This window comes from Bos indicus x Bos taurus, chromosome 13, assembly GCF_003369695.1.
Source record: "Bos indicus x Bos taurus breed Angus x Brahman F1 hybrid chromosome 13, Bos_hybrid_MaternalHap_v2.0, whole genome shotgun sequence".
In the NCBI taxonomy this organism is placed as follows: Eukaryota; Metazoa; Chordata; class Mammalia; order Artiodactyla; family Bovidae; genus Bos; species Bos indicus x Bos taurus.
Window position 1 is genome coordinate 66808995 of NC_040088.1, and position 14735 is coordinate 66823729.

General features: G+C 43.0%; 1 protein-coding gene across 1 annotated transcript in view; it reads right to left on the bottom strand.

The window, feature by feature from the left end:
• PRKCQ (protein kinase C theta) overlaps positions 1–3770 on the bottom strand; it is a 152601-nt gene extending 148831 nt beyond the window's left edge. Inside the window, exon 1 of the mRNA XM_027560159.1 lies at positions 3738–3770. The gene's annotated coding sequence lies outside the window, so the exon portion shown is untranslated. The remainder of the gene's footprint in view (positions 1–3737) is intronic.
• Between the last annotated feature and the right edge of the window lie 10965 nt (positions 3771–14735).

The window sequence follows — 14735 nt, forward strand, 5'->3', positions numbered from 1 at the left end:
GCTGCATGACAGTGTGAATGTACTCAGTGCCACTGACCTGTTTAAAATTTAAAAATGATTAAGATGGCAGATTTTGTCAGGTGTATTTTTATCACAATTTACAAAATTTAATTGGTAGGTTATCCAGCTCTGTGGTTTTTGGCAAGGCTTGGCAATCACACAGGCCTGATTCTAACAGTTATCAGCTGTTAAGAGCTGGGCAAGTGACTCAACCTCCCTCAGCCTCCATTTCCCCAACTGCAAAATGCGAATGCTAACAAGGATAATGACAATGATGGTGATATCAAATTTATAAAAACTTTGCAAAGATTAAATGAGACTAATATTTACCAAATACAAGTAAAATTATGTGCCATATAATATCTGGCACATAAATTATAAATACTAATACATCAATAAATCATGTCTTACTGCTTTTGTTAGCTCTGATTACCATGAATAGGATTAGCTTAATTCAAAGTTATAATTTTTAAAAAAGTTATATAAATGAGCTTATTGACAAAACGGAAACAGACTCATAGATTTCAAAAACAAACTTACAGTTACCAAAGGGGAAATGCTGGGGGTAGGGTGGCGGGATACATTAGGAGCTGGGGATTGACATACACATCAGTTGAAATCAACAAGGATCTACTGTATAACACAGGGAACTAGACTCAATACTCTGTATTACCTGTATGAGAAAAGAATCTGAAAAAGGATAGACACATGTACAACTGAATCATTTTGCTATACACCTGAAACTAACACGACACTGTGAATCAACAATACACCAATAAAAAAAATTTTTTTAACCAAACAAAGAAAAAAATCAAAAGATAACATCGGCCTATAGAGTATGTACTGCCAGAGTGAGTGGCTTTGAATATCTGCTGATTTAATCCCAGAGCAGAAATCTATGATTCCAGGCTTTGGCTGTGCTATTCTTAATTTCAGAAACTTCTGGTTCTCATTTGGTCTCAAGGATATCCTCAGATGACTGAGCAATGTGAATAATCGTGTACAAATGGTTGACAGGTTAAAATAATGAAAGAGGTTTCCATTATTGCAAGGAAACACCTCGTAATTAATCTTTTTGCCTCAACATCATGTTTTTCTATGATTTGCTCCTGATTTCTGCCTTGACAGCTAGAATAGGAATTAAGAAGCAAAGCTGGATGCGTGACTGCTTGAAAATGAGAAACTTAAACTTCCAAACTAATAGACACAAACAGAAAGAATGAGTTTAACATTATGTATGTTGTCACAAGACTAATTCCCTTGCTTATAATTACAATCTGATTTGGGGCAATAAATTTATATAAATATGAACTCACATGATACATCTGTGTTCTCTGGTCCTTTTTATCATATAATCTTTTTTTTTATTTTAATGAAATGATCTGTGAAAATTACTTGGGAAAAATGATAAAAGATTGAACCCTATAAAAAGGATGTCATCTGAAATCAAAAATATTCTTATTAAAGGTTATATTAGATGACTACATCAACAATACTTTTAGAGGCAAGCAACACAATCAGTAACTCCAAAGCAAATGCATTCAGAACAGGTAGTACTAATTCCAATTCCTATTTTAAAAGGAAGGCAAATGTCCTGTCATCAAATTCCACATTGTAAGGAGATTTTGTGGAGCTTTACTCCTGAATGTCAGTTACAGATTTGTACTATAAGGCCACACTCTTGGAAAAAATCCTGGACCCAGTCCACATGGAATTTCAGACTCACTACACCAGACTCACTACACAGAAGAATTGCCTCTTTTCCATAGAAGAGAGGGAATATATTACAACTGCAAGAGGGACCTTTATAGAAATAGAGAGGAATGGGCTATTCCAGGGAGCCCCCCCAACCCCCCGCAGGACCTGCTACAAACAAGAGAAAGCTCATTTCTGAAAGGCACCTTTGAGATCTGAAGAAGGACCAAGGTGCGACTAACTGAACAATATCTCTGCATAAATGGAAGGCCAGGGGCACCTCAACAAAAGAAAGTTCTAGTCACTGGCCTATGTATCTTTCAAACAGACAATAGGGAATTTCTGCAGAAGGGAGAAGGATCTGGGAGGACAAAGAAGCTTGCCCGTGAGCCACATGCCATCCCAAGCCACCGCTGCACAAGACGGTGGCGGAAGTGAACACGACAAGGCGGAGGGTGGTGACGAGAGTCCTCCCTGGAAGTTTACATTTTAAAAGCTTACAAGAAAAATCACAGAGGGCCGAAACAAAGGCTGGCCATGGGGACAGGTCGCTCTTGAAATCAGAGAAAAGTTTATGAGAGGGGGGGGAAAAACCCCAAACAAACCAACTTAATTTAGACTTAATTGCTAACTTGGAGGAGTTCCACAGCTGAGGCTTTGAAGGTTTTTAAGAAGCTCTTCCTATGCCGCATCTTTAAATATATGTACGTTCAATCAACATGAGAAAGACTAAGAAGAGTCTGCCGCAGACACCTGCTTCAAACAATAGTGCTAATCTCCGAGGGGTTCTAAACAGCCGCGCACCAACTTCAGAAGTAATTTGCAACCAAATTAGTAAATGTCATCCTCCTTCCCAGGAGACACAGCATTTTTTAAAAAAGATTAAAGCACTGGCGGTGAGACTGCCATTTTACAAGAGTTAAAAGATAAGTTCGGGGGGGAAATGAAGATGGTGATTCACAGGATTGGGGTGTGGGGTGGGAGTGGAGCACCACCATTTTACTAACAGGGCTTGTCTATCAAATTTCTCCACCAGAAAAGGACGGTGGTGATCACAGCTTCTAGAGAATAACGTTAAGGGGAGCAACAACCAGACCTATGTTCAGAAAGGGACCTGCACGTTCTCCATACCCGGGGATGGACCATTCTACGGACAAGGAGAGAGGCGCCTTCTCATTCTCCCCGTGTCACCAGCCCCTCCTGGTCAGCTCGGTCCACCACTGAATCATCTTTTATCAGCACCACTCTGAGCAGGACAAGCCCAGGGACAAAGCTTTCTCCTTGCAGAAACCCCAGCGTCTCCCAGGTGAGCCTGCCTCGGAGCTTGTCTTCATCCAGGCGCGCCCGCCCGCAGGGAGCGCCGTTGTTAGCGTGAAAGGTCCATTTCACACTGATAACCCGAGCTCTTGAGAACCGAATAAAATAAAGGCACTAACTCTAGTTTCTTAACGTGTGGCCCCCAAAGCTGAAAAAACACTCTCACCCCAAGATTACAGGATTGAGCACCAGTTTTTTGTTTTGTTTTCTGACATCTATCAAAACTGGCCTCCTCCTGCCCCAGGCCCCTGGAAAGAAACTTGGCTTAGTTTAGAAGTGAATGTTGGCAGCCCCGTCTGCTTCTCGAGCAAACGCCAAGAAAACTTTATTTCCCTCCGTGGACAGGCTGCCACCGCATCACACACCTCTCCTTCCCAGGGCGTGCGGGAAACAGTAAACTCTCCGCCACCGTCTTCCTTCCCTCCCTCCCGCCCCGCAGTTTAGGTGAGAGAAAAGCCCAGAAGGAAGCGGAGGCGCCCCAGCCCCTGGCCCCGACGGCCTCTACCCAACCAAGGTCCGCGCCTCGCGGGCGTCCCGCGCGCCACAAACCGCGGAAACGAGACCCAAAGTTTGCAGCGCTTGTCGCCCTTTCCGAGTTCACTGTCCTGCCGCCTGCCCCGTCCTGGACCGGCTCGGAGCCCGAGCTGGGTGGCCGCCCCCCTCCCCGCGTCCCTTGCAGGGCGCCCTGCCCTCCTGATCGGTCGGCGACCCGCGCGGGGACCTACCTGCCGGTGGCGGCGGCCAGAGCGCGCGGCTGGGCGGCGGCGCGGGCACGGGCGGCGCGGGCCAGGGGGCGCTCGTCACCCCGAGGCCCCGCCGCCGAGCCGGCTGCCCGGACGCCCGCCCCGGAGCCGCGGCCCGCGCACCGCCCGCCGCGCGCCGCTCTCCTCCGGGGCCCGCCCCGCGCTGCGCCCCGCGCTTCCGCTCGCAGCGGCTCGGGCCTCGAGACCTGGTCCCATCCCCGCGCCGGGGATGCTGAGCTGCGCGCGGGCAGAGGCACCCGAGACCACGTGACTCTCCATCTAACCCAACCGAAAAGCGAAACGAGCCTTCCCACGGGAAGGATCAAGGTCATCAGATTAAAAAAAAAAAAATTCAGCTGTTTGCCAGCCTTTCCACTAGAAAGGGCTGGTGTGCCCTGTTCTTTTAAACTGCCCCACCCGAGAAAGATTTGGTGCTGGATAACCCGACCTCTGACTTTGTTTCTGCACCGTTTTGGGGGTTTTTTGGTATCATTTCCTAAGTTGCATTGCTTTAAACTTGACAGCCCTTGAAGCTGCAGTGTAACGTCTTACCGGTGTCTCGTCATTGGAGGATTTTCACGCCTGGCTGGTGGTCCTGATGGTCCTGCTGAGGATAAGTGGGGTGCTTTTGTTCTGTGCTCTAGAGAATAACTTTTTCATTCAGGATAGACTACTGGTTACCAGCACTGCAGGCCTGTTCCCTCTGAATTATTACGCAAAATGATTAAAATGTACTTGGTTAAAGTGCTTGTTGCTCTAATATACTAAACCCAGATTAGCTTAAGAAATAGAACAATAGTCCATTTCTTCTTCTTCTTTTTTTTTTTTTTGTTTTGTTTTTGAGAGGGAGATTAAAAAGGTATGGAAGAGCCTCAGCTTGGATCAGCTGGCTTCTGATCACGGAAGTATAGACTGTCAGCTGAAAAAGACCTCAGACCACAGCTAGTTCCAAACTTTTAAAGATGAAGAAAACCTGAGGCCCAGAAGGATCTGGTAACTTAGTTCCCATTGCTGCCTTTTGGCAGGCTGGGGCTAGGAAGTCAGATATGCTGGCTTGTTCTCCTAATCTGTATGAACTCTGCAGAGCAAACACACACACCCTTTAAAGATAAAAATACATTCCCCGAGGAGTAGGCCCTCTCCTGCATTTATCAGTATCTAACAGCACTGAACAGACCCTCAGGCCAGGATCATCCAACAGAGAGGCTGCCACCCCTGGAAGGTCATAGTCAAGAGGTGTGATGGTAGGAGAACCTCAGCTGTGTTGACATCACCAGAGCCTGGCACACAGTAGGTGCTCATTGTATATTTGCTATTGAGATTTAGTAGGAAAATGTATCTATGGCTGAGAACGAGGTGACAAGAACCAGAAAGAGGCCCGGCTTCTCTCTGCAGACTGCCAAAGAGAAACCTCCTGGTTCAAGACACCTGCCCCCTGGTTCTCTCCCAGCCATTCTTCAACACAGCTTGTTACACAGAAGAGAGATGGCAGGCCACCAGAGGCTTTGGGGCCTAGGAGACAGCAAACCCACCCATTCCTCACGGCTGGAGTTTTCATTGACCATTTGAGAAACGGGTTAAGTATTAGGTTGGCCAGAAAGTTCCATAATATGGTATAGAAAAACCCCAACGAGCTTCCTGGTCAACCCAATACAAGTAGGCACTCGAGGGAAAGTCTTATGTCCTCTAAATTTAGTCAATAGTCAGTGACTTTAAGAAGTTTCACATCGGACTTGTCTAGTGGTCCAGTGGTTAAGAATCTGCCAGCCAATGCAGGGGACACAGGTTTGATCCTTGGTCCAGGAAGATGCCACATGCTGTAGGGCAGCTAAGCCCTAGCACCACAGCTGTTGAGCCTGTGCTTGAGAGACCACTCACCGCAACTCCTGAGCCCATGCACTGCAGCTGCTGAAGCCAGCGCTCCCTAGAGCCTGTGCTCCACGACAAGAGAAGCCACTGCGGTAAGAAGCCCCCGCCCGATCATGGCAACTAGAGCCAAAATAAACAATGTTTCAAATAATAATGATGATAATCATCACCATATGCTATCTATCTGTCACTGTGATGAGCACTTTTTTTTTCATTATTTTTGTGATGAGCACTTTTGATGCACTATTCACATAATCCTCGTAAAAAATCTTAGGATGTAGATATTAAATCCTCACTGTCATCATCGTTATCTCTATGTTAGGGAAGAGAATAATGCAGCTTAGAAGGATTAGGCAGCTTGCCTGTGACCACATGGTTAATAAAATACTGTAACCAGGATTGCAACTCAGGCCAGTTGGAAGCAGCCCCTTAGGCACTGTTGAATACCGCCTCTATTCCTTGACCATACCCTCCACTTTCCCCTTCTCTCTGTTTGGGACAATTGGTCCCTGGAGATGCGTGCTATATAAGCATATAATCCTACCATTAGAAACCCATTCATCTGAAGACTGTATCTTTTAAAACAATATTCATCATGTGTCTAGAAAGAGTTTTGTTTTTGTTTTGTCTTGAATATCAACTAAAAAGAAAAACATCCCTCTTTGTTCTCATTCCATGTAGGTTCTAGAGATACCTGTAGACCTTTCTGACCCCAGGAGCCTAGAGCTGGCCTCTCCTACCCAAGGCTACAAGGCATTTCTGTTTTGTATCAGACCCTGTCTCATCGTTTTATAGATGGCTGCTGCTCAGAAGTTCTCCACACCTTTATTTCCTGGAAGAGGAAATTGCGTTTCCTGGGGGGGCCTACACGTGGGTGGTGAGGTTCCACTCGTACCTTAAACACACTCAAGCTTTCTGTTGGTTCTGTGCTGCTTTCCCCACTTCAGCTTCCGCTCTGAACTTTCCTGGAATCATACTGAGAATAAATTGAGTGGCAGCTGCTTCTATTCCTTTTAGCTGGGAAAGAGGGGGACTCCTGCTCTGGATTCAGAGCTAAGGAATGAATGACTTAGCTCTTGAGTCTTATCTCTGGAGACACTGCATTCCATCTTCCTTCAACTTGGGATTTGTGAAAGGGAGCCTGAGACATCTCTTAGTGTTTAATTTGGACCTGGTCGGTGATTATCTCCAGAAGAGACCAGCTTTGGTATTCTGTGAAGTTGACCATCCATAAAAAGAAAATGTTCTGGGGCTTCCCTGGTAAAGAATCAGCCTGTCAGTGCAGGAGAAACAGGTTTGATCCCTGGTCTGGGAATATCCCAGCATGCCATGGAGCAACTAAGCCTATGCACCACAAGTACTGAGCCTGTGCTCCACAAGAGAAGCCACCACAATGAAAAGCCTTCACACCACAACTAGAGAGGAGCCCCTGTTTGCCGCAGCTAGAGGAAAGCCCACACAGGAACAGAGACCCAGCATAGCCAAGAATAATACATAGATGAGTAAATTTTGAAAAGAGAAAGCATTCTTATTATGAACCTTAATTTGGAGAAAGATAGTATTAGGGAAAAGAAGGATATGACCCCGAAATTTGAACAAAGGATAATTTCACAAGGACCCTTCTGCCTCTGCAGAAAGTCACCACTTGGAGGAAACCAGTTTGGACAGTTTCTTGAGGAGTTTGTCAAGTGATCCACCTGAATCCCCAGAAGAATCAGCATGGAGCTGGAAGACAATGATCTACCCTAATGGAAGATTTGATAAACATATTGAGTCTAGGGTAAATTTGTTCAGAAAATGTCAAAGTTATTCTAGGAGCTATGGATAAAAGTGTGCCATGGTAATGATAAGTCATTTCAGTTGTGTCCAACCCTTTGTGACCCTGTGGACTGTAGCCTGCCAGGCTCCTCTGTCCATGGGGATTCTCCAGGCAAGAATACTGGAGTGGGTTGCCATGCTCTCCTCCAGGAGATCTTCCTGATCCAGGGATCAAACCCACATCTCTTATGTCTCCAGCATTGGCAATCGGATTCTGTACCACTAGCGCTCCCTGGGAAGCTCCATGGGTAAAAGAGGTATATGCAAAAACACCTATTTTATTGTACAGCACAGGGAATATACCATTATTTTATAGTAATTCTAAATGAACTATAATCTATAAAAATTTTGAGTCACTATGTTGGACACCTGAAAAAGAGCCAACTCACTGGAAAAGACCTTGATGCTGGGAAAGACTGAGGGCAGGAGGACGTGGGATCAACAGAGGATGAGATCATTGGATGGTATCACCAACTCCATGGACATGAGTTTGAGCAAACTCTGGGAGATAGTGAAGGACAAGGAAGCCTGACGTGCTGCAGTCCACGGGATCACAAAGAGTCAGACATGACTTAGCAACTGAACAATAACACCTGAAAATAATATTATAAATCAACTATACCTCAATAAAAATAACACTACTACTAATAAAAGTGTAGTAGTAGTAGTTTTTTAAGTTGTTTTTTTTTTCCGGCCATGCCATGTGGCACATAGGATCTTAGTTCCCCGACCCAGGATTGAACTTGTGCCCCCTACACTGGAAGGGGAAATCTTAACCTCTGGACCACCAGAGAAGTCCCCTAAACAGGTATTTTAAATCCATAGCTTGGACAAGGGAAAAGGAGTTTTTTTTTTTTTTCCCCTCTCAATCCAAATTTAGCCATGCAATTGGGGGAGAAAAGGGATAATCAAACATTAGAAAATTTTTATTGCCACATGAGAACTCTAAACCCTGAAGCAAAAATTGGTCCTGCCCTTAGGGAGTAAGTAAACCTCGATTACTGTTGATAAGATTGATAGCTACTCTTCCAAACCATGAGGGGAGTGGTGAAAGGAGAATGCAAAATTTGCCCTGAATTAGAAAAGGAACAATGTTCACACATGCTTAGTCATATTAAGCACATTTTAAAATCTTTGGTAAGGGAGGTAGGTGTGATGTCTCTATTTAAAGAAAGAGATGGGGACTTCCCTGGTTGTTCAGTGGTTCAGACTCTGCACTCCCAGTGCAGGGGGCCTGGGTTCAAACCCTGGTCAGGCAACTAGATCCTGTGTGCCACAGCTAAGACCTGGAGCAGCCAAATAAATAAATAAAATTTTTTTTTAAAGAAAGAGACTATACATGAACCTAACACAGATTAACACTTACTATGAATTTATGGCATGTGTCCGGGCATGGTGCCCAGCATTTTGTTTCAATTATTTAATTTGATTCTTACAACAAATCCCTTGAGATGAGTAATATCCTCTGGATTTCACAGAAATGACAGATGAACCTCAGAAGGCAAATAAATGACTTACCAGACTCATTGGGCGGGGTATGGTTTGACTTACAGTGTCCTGACCCCCAGCGCCTTAATTTTTGTCATCATACACAGAGACAAGAGGTGAAATTATAGCCAAATTCCAAACAGTAAAAGAATTGTGTATGTTTATGGATGTCCTGATGAATACAGCATTCCAAGAAGAGTTAACACGTGTGTAGATGGCCAATTTGTGAATTAGAACATATCAAAATGCCCATTTAGTAATACAGCCATATAAAATAAAACAAGTAAAAATTTTAATCTGTAATGATGCAGTAAATGTCTAGAGCAAATCATTTTTCTTGAGCATCAATTATTATTAGATCATAAAAAATGAACTGAGCATGAAAGTGTTTCTTTTTTTTTAAAGGTAAAGGGTTATAAAGATACAATATTGCTAGCATGTTTTGGTTTTGGCTTCTGAAATCCTTGTTTGTTGTTGTTTAATCATTAAGTTGTGTCTGACTATTTGCAACTCCATTGACTGTAGCCTGCCAGGCTCCTCTGTCCATGGGATTCCCCAGGCAAGGATACTGGAGTGGGTTGCCATTTCCTTTTCCACAGGATCTTCCTGAGCCAGGGATCAAACCCATGCCTTCTGCATTGGGAGGTGGATTTTTTACCACTGGGCCACCAGGGAAGCCCTCTGAAATCTTTAGGCACCATATTTTTAAAAAGTCATCCCTGGGACTTCTCTAGTGGCACAGTGGATAAGAATCTGCCTGCCAATGCAGGGGACATGGGTTCAGTCCCTTAGGAAGATTCTACATGCAATGGTAACCCCTGTGCCACAGCTTTTGAGTCTGTGCTCCAGAGCCCGAGAGCCACAGCTACTGAGCCTGTGTGCTCCAGTTACTGAAGCTCGAGCACCTAGAGCCTGTGCTCTGCAATAAGAGAAGCCAGTGCAGTGAGAAGCCCGTGCACCACAACTGGACGGTAACCCCCACTCTCCACAACTAGAGAAAGCATCCGAAGACCCGCTGCAACAACAGCAGCAACAAAGTCATCCCTGGCCACAGCGAGACTCTAACTGTAGCATAAGCATCAGATCAGATAATGAATGGTAGCATTTTCAGTGTTGTTTTCACATCGGTACAGGTGTGAAACTTATGGTGTGTTTGTAAGATCTGAGGATAGAATTAGGGTGAAAGGAAAGATCAGTTCCACAGATACATTTTGGATTTGGTGAGTTCAGCTGTATTAGCAAAATGAGTACAGCCCAAATGGATGTAAAACCTTGCCTGAAATTAAAGGGATATTGACTAGACAGAGTCATCCACACAGAGCACTGTTTTAATGATTCTCTTCCACCAGTGGAAAAACAGCAGCAAAGCGTCCAACAGACCATACGCTTTGACGAGAAATCCTCCCCTGAGTGATAAACCTGAGAATTAATCTGTGAATCCAAAGGGAAGAAATGAAGATGAAACTTTGGTCATATTTATAAATTTGATTATTACAGTTCTACAATTGGACATAGCACAGTAGCCTTCGGATCTGAAAATCTAGCAACGAAGGCACATTGCTTTAGAGTAAACTGCCTTGTCTCTCAGTCTCCTAGTTTGAGCAAAGCAAATTACGCACCTGCCTCTCAGTACTCTCTTCTTCAACCCACACTTCTCAAACAGATTATTTATGGTTTTATTTCACCATTAACATACACACACACACAAATGAAGCGAGGGATTTATTTTAGACTACATGGAGTATACTGTCAGATTTCTTTGAGCTATAAAAGGCTGAGAATAAATGCCAATTAAAAGAAAGTTCTAATTGTTAGTGAGGGGGAAATGTAATATAATTTGCTTCTAGTACTTCTTGCTGATTTAATATAGTCACTGGCACAAATATTTCAAATATTCTCCAGGAAATCATACCCCGATGGCACAGGAAAACACTGACAATCAAGAATTTCTTCTTTCTTGACTATACTGCAGATTCAACATTTCAATTTAAAGTAAATATTTCATGAAATGAAAATCTAATTTTTTTCTCAGTGGTTAGAACAGTGGTCTAACGAGGCGAAATTGACCATATTTGGCTGTGCTGTGAGTCAGATGTGTGTGCTGCCTGCTTCTATTTTATCCCTCAACTCAGGCATTTCAACTCTGCAGTGTTTGTTTTTAGCCCCAGATAGTGATGCTCGAGACCGGTTATTTCTTTAAAGTTGTATTTGCTTGTATGTTCTAAGTAGACCCAAACTGATATTTCCTTTCTTTCTTCCTCCCCTTCTTTCTTCCCTCCTTCCTTCTCTCCCTCTCCCTCCCTCCCTCTCTTTTTACCTTTCTTTTCTTATCCTGCATGTTACTAGGCAGAGTCAGCAAACAAAAGAACTAAAGCCCTACATTTAGGATTCAGCATTCATTCAGAGAGCAGATGCTTTATCTCCAGTTTACACATAAAACACACACACACAAGTGCACACCCTACACCTGAATTGCCCCGGACACAAATAAAATGTACTCTGATGATAAAAAGAAAATCTGTAATATTTAAATAATCATATCAATAGGTTATATTTGTACACTTATGCAACATTCAAAATAATGAAAAATAAATTAATCTTTCTACTAGTCATATTAGAACTTGATGAAGATTTGCTCAAAAATCAAATAAATGTGGTATTTTAAATTGGAAGATAAGCTTTTCTTTCTAAATAGACTACAAATGTCATGCATTATTTCACAGAGTCTTCTCTTTGCTTTAAAATTAAATAAAGGAGAGGTATTGATATTACATCTTGCCAGTTTCACAATGAAGATTGAGTAGGTCAAACCTCTGAAGTACGTGGGCTTCCTGGTGGCTCAGGTGGTAAAGAATCTGCCTGCAATGCAGGAGACCCGGGTTTGATCCCTGGGTTGAGAAGATCCCCTGGGAAAGGGAATGGCTACCTAGTCCAGTATTCTTGCCTGGAGAATTTGGTCGACAGAGGAGCCTGGTGGGCTACAGTCCATGGGGTCACAAAAAGTCGGACACAGCTGAGCAACTAAAACACACTGTGGCATTTTGCATATATCATCTTGTTTAGCCCTTGTAACAATCCTATAAAATGGGCAGTGTTATTTACAATTTACAGATGAGACCACTGAGCCTCAGAGAGGGTAAGGAGCTTATCCAAGATCACACAGCGAGTGGAAGAGCCAGAATCAGGACATAGGCAGCACTCATTTCGACTTATGCCAAACTTAGAGAATTCTGGTATCTAGAGAATTCCAGCCACCAACTAAAAAGCCTAGAAATAAGAGTCATATTCTGCATGCCATTTTGAAAAATGTTTATTAGTTTTCCTGTGATAAAGTTATGCATATATTTGCATGCACACACACATCTAGACATTAGAGAAAAGAAAAGAGAGAAAAAAAGATTACCCATAATTCCACAATCCAAACACAATAAACATTTTGGTATATTTCCTTATATGCTTTTATCTATAATTTAGGGGATTGTTTTAAGAATAACTTTTACATGTTGCCTAATTATGAAGTAATTAGGAATAGTGAATATTCATTATGGAAAATTTTAAAAATATTAAAATGTATATAAAAGAACTTTTAAAGTCCTCATAATCTCAGAATATAAAGATGACTGTTAACCGTTTCGTATCTTATCCTAGTCAAGGCTGACAGCAGAAATTTTGAGACTGAAGCTGAAATTCTGTGTATCACACTACTGGTAGTTCACAGTCCACAGGGTCTTTTTTAAAGTTGCTGGTTTGACTTTTACTTGATTTGCTGATGTTTCGTCAAAGAATTGCAAATAGGACTTTTAGGCAGATGACTGGAAGGCTCTTGTTGCTCTAAAAAGGACCAGCTACTTGGGTTTCTCCTAAATGACAAAAATTACACCCATCCCCCTGCCCCAAGTACCTTAACGCAGCAGTCCCCAGCCCTTTTGGTTCCAGGGACTGGTTTTGTGGAAAACAATTTTTCAACAGACAGGGGTGAGGTGATGACTCACGTGCATGACATTTATTTTGCACTTTATTTCTATCATTATGGTGTCAGCTCCACCTCAGATCATCAGGCATTAGATTCCAGAGGCTGGGGACCCCTGCCTTGAAAAAAGAAAAAACGATATTGTTCGAATCTGCCCTTGTAACTCCACAGAATGGCTTATTTTATTTTATTTTTTTCAAATGTAACTTGTTTTAAGTAGTTTTCACTGGCAGGAAAAACTCCTAGTTTACTAATTGGATCATGCACTTCTAACCATAAGGAAAAACTTCTGGTCAGGAGATGGCAACTGAGACTGAATTGCCAGATTAAATAAATAACGAAGGGCTGCAGAAAATCGGATTAAATTGTAATCACACTAAAAAAAAGTTTCTCTCCAAGCCAAAAAAACAAGAAAACCGTTGCTTGAGAACATGTCATGTGACCTGACCTGCCAAGGGAACTTAAAAAGACTTAAGAACTTAAAGAGGGTTCTGAGTGAAACAGCAAGAGGTGCTCCCACATTCCAGCTGCTACAATGTTATCCCCAGGTTTCCACCTCTCCTTGAGCTTAGTGAGGACCAGTGGCAAGGAAACCAAATAATCAACTGAAAGTCTTTAAAGGTAGGTTCTTGAGGTTTTTATAACCCTTTCCGTGTTCCATAGAGTATCAAAGAGTGAAAAAGAATTAAATAATTATCGTACATGTTTTTGTTTTCCCAAAACTCTCTTTACTTACCTTTTGCAGAGTCACACTTTCTTTTTCCCTTGTGATTTCATTCAGATAGAATCGAGACCTCTTGCATGGCTCCAAACTTCAATTCTTCCTTCTATTTCTCAGCTAAGAAAGAAAATTTCAAAAATGCCATGTCTACTTTGTAACTCTGAACATAGTGACTTCATTATGTACATCATGGAGAGGATGTGGAGAAAGTGGAATTCTCACACAAATTAGTACAACTTTGGGAGACTGTTTGGCAGTATTAACGAAAGCTGAACATTCACAGACTCCATGACCCAGGCATTCTAGGAGTATATAGCATACAACCCATAGATATAATGGAGTGTTAGTCACTCACTTGTGTCCGACTTTATGTGACTCCATGGACTGTAGCCTGCTAGGCTCCATGGACTTCTCCAGGCAAAGGTACTGGAGTGGGTGCTGCTGCTGCTAAGTCGCTTCAGTCGGGTCCAACTCTTAGTGACCTCATGGACTGTAGCCTACCAGGGTCCTCCATCCATGGGATTTTCCAGGCAAGAGTACTGGAGTGAGCCATTCCCTTTTCCAGGGGATCTTCCCAACTCAAGGACTGAACCTGGATCTCCTGTATTGCAGGCAGACTCTACTGTCTGAGCCACTAGGGAAGCCCCATAGACGTATATATACACATGCACTAAAAGATGTGTACAGCATGTTTACCACCCCATGTTGGAAACAGCCCAAGTGTGATCAGCTATAGAATGCATAATTAAATTGTACATCAATCATAGTGTACCACATTTCACAAGGCCACGTAACAAACAAGCTGTAGCATGAACAAATCTTACAATGTCATGTGGAGTGAAAGAAGCCAGGTCTAAAAGAATACACACTATGTGACTTCACTTACGAGAAGCTCAGAAATGGGTCAAAGAAATTCATACCATGACGAGTCAGGATAATAGTTAATACATAGTTATTACATCTGGGGAGATGGGTGATCTATATGTGAGTGTGTGTGTGTGTATGTGTCTGACTCTGCAACCCTATGGACTTTGGCCCACCAGGCTCCTCTGTCCATGGGATTCTCCAGACAAGAATACTGGAGCAGGTTGCCATGCCCTCCTCCAGGGGATCT